Genomic DNA, 8,065 nt, shown 5'->3' on the forward strand with positions numbered 1-8,065 from the left:
TCATTTTCAGTGCATGTTTTCTGATTGTATAAAAGCTCTTCCATGCAAGAGGGTTGATGTTAAAACAGTAGATTATTATGCTGAAGTGTATTTTCACCAGCTAAAGAAAGCCTTTTATGGTTCACAGAGGACAGCCAACCCCTTCACAATCTAGAATCTGATGACTGGATCTTCTGAGAACATCAGAGGACTGCCCTTGCCATCCACATGACAGCAAAAGTTTAAAACCTTAAACTTTGGGTTCATAGTCTTACAACTCAGAAGGGTCCCTCCACACTCGGAACCATACACCCCTTGGAACACTTAAGGTAAAGCTAACAAGGACAGTTCCCCCCCAGAAGAAGATGGCATCCTTAATGTGAACAGCTTTTCCCAAGATCACAGATCAAGACTTCTCTACTATCATGAGACTCTTATCTTAGGTATCTGTGCAGCTGCTAAAATGGCATATGGAGAAAACATTGGGTATTATAAAGATTTGGTTGTAGGGAATTAACAAAAAAACCCACTTAGTTAAGCAAGTAAACTCTTTATCTAATTCATTCTTTAATCTATTTGATTTTAGGTGGTTTGATTTATGGGGACCCTGAATAAGGAGCATATACCAAATTCTTGGTGTTATCCCAATAGTCATAAGAGTCTCCCTGGTGCACTGTACTTACTCATATGTTTTAAGAGTTTGCATGCAGCCATCTCTAAAATGTCAAATGGTATCTCTTCAACTGGAATGACAACAGATTAAAAAAAATGTGCAACCATAAGGACACCGTAACCTATGAGTGACATGCTAAACCGGAAACCCAAAACAATGGGAGTGACATGCTAAACCAGAAACCCAAAACAATGGGACTGATGTACTAAAAGCGGAACCCAAAACAATGGGAGTGATGTACTAAAACCAGAACCCAAAACAATGGGAGTGACGTGCTAAACCAGAAACCCAAAACAATGGGAGTAACATGCTAAAACCAGAACCCAAAACAATGGGAGTGACGTGCTAAAACCATTACCCAAAGCAATGGGAGTGATGTGCTAAACCGGAAACCCAAAACAATGGTAACTAAGAGTGAGGCTAAGGCCCTTCATTTTGGTCACACTCTCAACTAAGTGAGAACTTGACTGAAAAGGAGGATTTTTTTTTTTCTGAGACAGAGTCTTGCTCTGTCCCCCAGAGTGGAGTGCAGTGGCATGATCTCAGCTCACTGCAAGCTCTGCCTCCCGGGTTCAGGCCATTCTCCTGCCTCAGCCTCCTGAGTAGCTGGGACTACAGGCACCCGCCAGCATGCTTGGCTATTTTTTTGTGTATTTAGTAGAGATGAGGTTTCACCGTATTAGAAAGGATGGTCTCAATCTTCTGATCTCGTGATCTGCCCACCTTGGCCTCCCAAAGTGCTGGGATTACAGGCATGAGCCACCGCGCCCAGCCAAAAGGAGGAATTTTTTAAGCAAAATTATGGGAGGCCATTGTTTTGAACTAAGCTCATGCAATGGGTCCCAACAGAACAAACCAAACCAAAATGGAGTCACTCATGCTAAATGGAACATAATCAAACTAAGACTTTAAGGAAACACAAAAATTCTAGAACAAACCAGGTTTTGTTTTTCTCCTGTAAACAGGATGTTCCAGCATAAGAAGACACCTTCTACTTAAGTCCTTGTTCCACCTTTTCAAATCTCACTGTTCTATTTCCCAGTGGGTTTCTAAACCAAATAAGTACATTTGCAATGGTAATAGTGACACCAGTGACTGAAGTTTTGGCCAATCTCTCAAAATTGAGAAAATAACCAAGGGAAGGCATTGTTAAAGTGAACTAAGCATGTCCTGAGAAGGACTCCATAATTATATATATGAGTCCTTGTGGGTGACCTGCAACCTACCTTAATAGGTAAACAAGAATGAAAACCTAACTTGAGTGTATACACCTCAAACAACAGCTACATCTTGGCCAATCCCAATGGCCAAACTTCAACCACTCAGGCACTGCCAAATGTTCAAACTGTGCTCAAACAAGGCAAACGCTGAGTTGTTTCTGTACCTCACTTCCGATTTCGGTATGCCGCTTGCCTTTTGTCTATAAATCTTCTTCCACCACATGACTGTGCTGGAGTCTCTGTGAATCTGCTGTGATTCTGGGGACTTTCCGATTTGTGAATCGTTTATTGCTCAATTAAACTCCTTTAAAGTTTTTCTTTTAACAGAACTAACACAGAAGAATTTCCAGATCATGAACAGACGTTTTGTAATACCCAACGTTGTATTAACATGAATAGACTCTTCCTTAGATAGCTAACCTTGTTTTTAATATGAATAGACTCTCCCTCAGCTGAGAAAACCAGACAAACTCCATTTGGCTCCTTCATTTACAAGACATCAAGGGCTCCTTACCCACCCCCTTTCCTCAAGGACTTTAACTTGTGCAAGCTGATTTTCAACATATCAAAGAGTGCAATTAACTGATAAAGTGCTGAGGCAAGTGATGTCCACAGTTCCCAGCAAATTACTCAGAGATAATATCATAAAGCCCCCACATTTGTCTGGCAGATAATGCCCAGAGCCCACTCACTCATCACTTTGTGGTGAATTTAAAGCCTCTGCACCTGGAACAGTTTGTTTTCCTGTAACCACCTGTCTTTTTAAGTTTTTTGTCTGTTTTTTCTTCTGTAAGTTTATTGCAGCTGGAATCCCCCCTCCCCTCTCTAAACCAATGCATAAAAGAAAATCTAGCCGTTCTTTAGGGCCGAGAGTATTTCCTGTGTTAGCCATCTCTCAGTCACCAGCTAATAAAGGACTCCTGAATTCATCTCAAAGTGTGGCATTTCTCTCTAACTCGCTTGGGTACGACAGTTTCAACTATGGTAGAAGACTCGAGTAAGACAAATACAGCCCCCCTAAATTTGACTATTATTTAGGTTAATGGTGAGTTTAGAAGAAATAAGTTAAGACTACACAGAGTGGGCTAAATTGCAAGTAAACACTGAAAATATTTCCCAGAAAATATGACTTTGAACAGGCTGCTGCACACCCTGCATGTAGAGATAAACTAAGAAAAACGTGTGGAGAGTTATTTAAGGACATGTGGTTAACTCAGTCCTCAAGATGTTCCAGGTTTCATCCATGAGTGAAGGAGGACCTCCCAAAAGCTGTTTGGGACCACACTCTTTGAGCAAGGAGCATACCTTACGATGGAAGCTGTGCTTTAGCAGAAGATGACCATTTCCACTGCACCACACGCCATGCCTTAGCGGAAGATGACTGTTTCCACTGCACAACACTACAAGTGCTTACTGCCAGACCGGTGTGAAATATGTTCCAGCACATAATCTATGTCACCAATGAAGGTGGTGGTTAAGACTTGGTGCACACAAGCTTTCCTGTCCCACAAGAACACAGCATGCTCTCTTGTCGGGTTCCATTCCAATCACGTAACAAACATGACTGCCTTTTTTGTTTCGGCATCAGAAAGATCAGAGGAAACTTTGCACTCAACTTAGACAACTCTAAGCTTTTATAACCTGTCTATATCTACAGGTCAGCTTTATGTTATTTATGTATATATCCTTCAACCTGAGTTTTACTTATTTCTACTTTTCCTTTTTAATTCACAGACACCCATAAACTCAGAAAATACAGTGTAAAACAAAGTGAAGAACAAATAAACAACTCACCAGAGATTTATTCGTTTCTTGTTGCTCTTGGAAACACCCAGAGGACACTGGAAACATAGCTGGAAGAGAAGGCAAATGACGTCGATTAAGGAGAGAACTGGTGAGGTGTGGTCCCAGATTCTTCTGCCCAACACTCTAGACACATTACCTGGAAAAGCCCTCCTCCCTCCTGAAAAAGAAAAACTTCCCCATGGGAGAAGAGTCCTTCACACCTCATTAGGGGCAGCAAAGACTCAAGTTAAGATAAGATACATCTACAAGTACATTAATTGGTAGACATTAGATGCACAATTTATTTTTGAATAAAAATATGTATTACCTACTAATTTAGTAACAATATTACCTAAAGATATAATCTAATAATTTAATACAAAGAAACATTATAAGTTCACTAAAATAAATGTTATAGAAATATACTGGGCTGTATTAACTATTTTCCTATTAATATGTGGATTCTGCAAATAACTTCATATGAGTATTCCCATGACAGTACATCTTGCTTTTCTATACCTGAACATCATGGAAAGTGCATCTTGCAAACCAGCAATTTTGGCCTACGTTTTTTAAAGTGTACATAATATGTATTTCCTGCAGTACACCATTCTACTCATGTTTCCCAATAACACCTTTCCCTGTATCCAAGCCCTCATATTATGCTCTGACAATAAATTGGGCTTTTCCATCTGACTTGTCCAGTGAATGGACAATGGAAAATGTCATGCAAATATCCATTGGTTCTCGCCTTTTTGGACACAGTCATATTGTGAAGAGGTCTGGAGCTACCCTGTTGGAGACACAGGGCCTAGCCAAGAGTCACCACAAACCACCAGATTGTGAAGGAACCTATCTTAAACCAACCAGGCTCAGTCAAGGCACCAGGTGACTAAGGCCTGTTTTGTGATCCAGGCAACACAAATATATCAACTACCCAGCTGAACCCACCACACCAAAATGCAGATCCACAGAACTTCAAACAAGTAAAATGGTGGTTGTTTTTTATAAGCCAGTAAGGTTTAATTAGTTCCTTAAACAGCAAATATTAACTGTTACACCTAAGTGAATAGAATTCAATATGGTTTTAACGAAATTATGTAGGGGGAGAAAGTCTTAAATTACAAATGAAATGCAATCAATAGAACTTCACAATCTATGCTAAATTTGGTGATGGACTAGGTTTAATATATCTCAGACACTGGAAACAACAAGCTAAGGTTGAAGGAAATGGACTGTATTTGGAGAGTATTTCAATCTTTTCAAGTATGACAGGTCACTCCTGCACCCCAGATCACACTTTCAGGCCCCTTCAAATAAGGAATATTTCCTAGGTCCTTGCCTGTTCTTCTCAGCCGAATTCACCTCAACCTTCTGAAAGTTCTTCCAAACCTTCCACTATCACCTAGTCTTTGCAAATCTTGTGCATTCTAGGGAGTAGAATTAATATTTCCTGAGCGAGGAAAACTGGGATCTTCACCTGTGACCTTTTATCCTCCTCTGAAGCACCAGTGAGAGGTTAGACCAGAGGGCTGTTCTTTCAAGTGCGCTTCTTATTCATAGGGAACCCTCCCTTTCAAACTTTATAACACACAGTTAAGACTGAAGTACCCTTAAGGCTGAAGACCATCATCCAGTACCCCATCTCCCTCGCGGAATCAGTGAGTTCCTCCATGGAAACTAGGTCTCGTATAAACTTCCATAAATGCAATCCAGGAGGACTAGGCAGGTCACACAGTGAAGGAGGGAACCAGAAACTTCACTTGCTAAATAGACACCGGGAAACTCAACTAATACAAACGCCCAGCTTAAGACTAGAGGCACACGCATTTCGCACTACTCCTCTGGGAATGGGGAATGTCTCCAGAGAACTGTGTGTTAGCACCAGGAAAGATGGGCAAACTGAGCTACATGAGGGTTGGTAACCGGGTCCCTCAGCGGCAGGACAGGAGCGCGGCCTGCAGACTCCGGGCCCAGGGCCACCAGCCTCGCCTACCCACTCCTGCGCCTCTGGAACCCGCTTCACTGCTGGGACCCCACGCCTGTCCTCCCAGCCCCCGCCAGGGTCCACGGCCCGCAAATGCACGTCAGGCCCCTCCTGCCCGCGATGCGCCCACACGTCTGCCCCCACAAATGGGGAACACTGGTCTGGCCCCCCGGGATCCCCCGAGGCCCACAGGTTCCTCTTCGCCCTCGCACCTACCCACAGGGACATAGAACCAAGCCCCAGGCCTGCTCAGCTACAGGACCACCGCTGGGATCCGCACTTCCGGAGGAAAATGGCGAAGTGGGCGGGGCGGCGCATGCGCAGAGAGAAAAGCTGGTTCCCAAGGTCCTTGATGGTAATATCATTGGAAGGTGACACTACATTTCCTATGAGGCTCTGCGGTCCCCTGTTAGGAACGCACGCCGGACATTCTGTTTTGCCCAGCAGTGAGTCCAGTTACCTGGAGACCCGGACTTAATGGATCAGGACTGGTCCCTACCCATGTGACACAGATGTGGCATTCTGGTTCGTTATTAAATCCTGGTTTCACAGCCTGGGACATTGTGAAAATAATGGAGAAATTCCAATAGAAACCAATTGGTCTATGCTGTTAATTAGTAACTTTTTTTTTTTGAGATGGAGTCTCGCTCTGTCACCCAGGCTGGAGTGCAATGGTGCGATCTTGGCTCACTGCAAACTCTGCCTCCCAGGTTCAAGAGATTCTCCTGCCTCAGCCTCCTGAGTATCTGGGATTACAGGCAGGCGCCACCACACTAGCCTAATTTTTGTATTTTTAGTACAGACGGGTTTTCACCATGTTGGTCAGGCTTGTCTCGAACTCCTGACCTCGTGATCTGCCCTCCTCGGCCTCCCAAAGTGCTGGGATTACAGGCGTGAGCCACCGTACCCAGCCCTCAAGTCTATTTTTTATAGATGCATTCGAAAGCATGAAAAAAATCATGTCTCTATTTTACTTTAAATTTTTAAAATCACAACTAATGAATATGGTAATTCTCTTCCAATCTGTTAACTTTTCTCTCACTAAACTAATTTGTGAGCTTTCAATTTACACAGTTAGAAAAAAATGCTCTAGTGTATATACTAGGATAAAATAACAGGGTCATAAGACAAGTGCACTCCATAATCTTTGTGACAACTTACACTTCCAATGTCTGATGAACATTTGCCCATAAACTCCCACGTTTCATCCATCCATCCATCAATCAAATCTACCTATCTTTATTTATTTATTGTGCAAAATACCTGAACTTTGCCTTTCCTTCCCTGACTTCTGCCACAAACTAGGCAAGGAGTTCTGCCTAGGGGTTTTTCAGAGCTCCGGCTACCACCGAGGTTCCCAACAGGGAAATTGCCAGCTTGAATGCTTGGGGTTGATGTGGGAGTGCGTGTGAAATGGGTGTGGGGTGAAAGGGCAGTGAACTTTGTAGGTGGGTAGATGGGGGTGTGAAGGGCTTTCAGGTAAGAGGCACAGAGGAAACTGGGAGAGGCAGCGAAAGCACTTCATGTCTCAGATCACCAGAAGATGCTCCCACCAGAGCCGTGACAGTTTGCCAGTGCCATGGCAGCACAGGAAGTCCCCACCCCTTGCCATGGAAACAGCTGGAAGTTACTGCCCATTTCTAGCTATTTCTGAGTAACCCGCCCCTTAATTAGCATGTCATTAAAAGTGAATTATAAAAATGACTACAAGCCACCCCTAGGCTGCTACTCTGGGAGCACAACCCACGGAGGGCTCCCTGCCCTGCAGGAGCGGATGCAGGGCTGTAACACCGCCAATGCCTCCATAGAGCTGCTTTATTCCACCACAGGCTTGCTTTTGGATTCCTTCCTGAGCGACGCCAAGAACCTGCCCTTCCTCAGTGTGACTCTTGCCTAAAACCTATCCCTGGTTTACTCTTTTCTTGAGCATGCCCTGACTTGTTCTTTCATCTCCTCTGAACTTGCAATTGCTCCTCAGTGACTCTATTCTGCAGATCCAGAAAACTCAACCTTAATCTTCCCAGAGCCCTGTTGTCTCCAATATTGGAATCTCTAGCCTTGCTTTCTCAGACGCCTAGATTACAGGCCTCTCTCTTGAACACCTAGTGGTAAGGTATCTGGGGATCCTTTAAATACACAATGATTGGCAGGGGTTACATAGGGGAAATCAGTGCCTGACAATTCGCCTTCCAGGATATGGATTGTCATTCTCTCTCTTTGTCGGCCCCAGTCTCCTATACATAAAAGTAGAGATTGTAATACTTATTTGACTTGCAGATACCTCACCCCGAACCCACCTACTATAATGTAAAAGCCAAGAATGCAAATCCTTTCCTCACCCCTTGAAGGTAAAGTCCTCAGAACCAAGGAGAGAAGGCTCAGGGATGGTACCTGGGTGTTTCCAACACTAACCATGCATTG

The 8,065-nt window shown here is 43.6% G+C and overlaps 1 long non-coding RNA gene across 1 annotated transcript; it reads right to left on the bottom strand.

Annotated features, from left to right (window-relative positions):
• Nucleotides 1–575: 575 nt before the first annotated feature.
• On the bottom strand, nt 576–6,017 carry LOC134728785 (uncharacterized). Its single transcript, XR_010109593.1, has 3 exons — nt 5,861–6,017; nt 3,667–3,725; nt 576–722 (listed from the first exon to the last, which is right to left on the bottom strand). It is a non-coding gene; the product is annotated as an uncharacterized LOC134728785 (long non-coding RNA).
• Between the last annotated feature and the right edge of the window lie 2,048 nt (nt 6,018–8,065).

This window comes from Pan paniscus, chromosome 14 (genome assembly GCF_029289425.2).
Source record: "Pan paniscus chromosome 14, NHGRI_mPanPan1-v2.0_pri, whole genome shotgun sequence".
Lineage (NCBI taxonomy): Eukaryota > Metazoa > Chordata > Mammalia > Primates > Hominidae > Pan > Pan paniscus.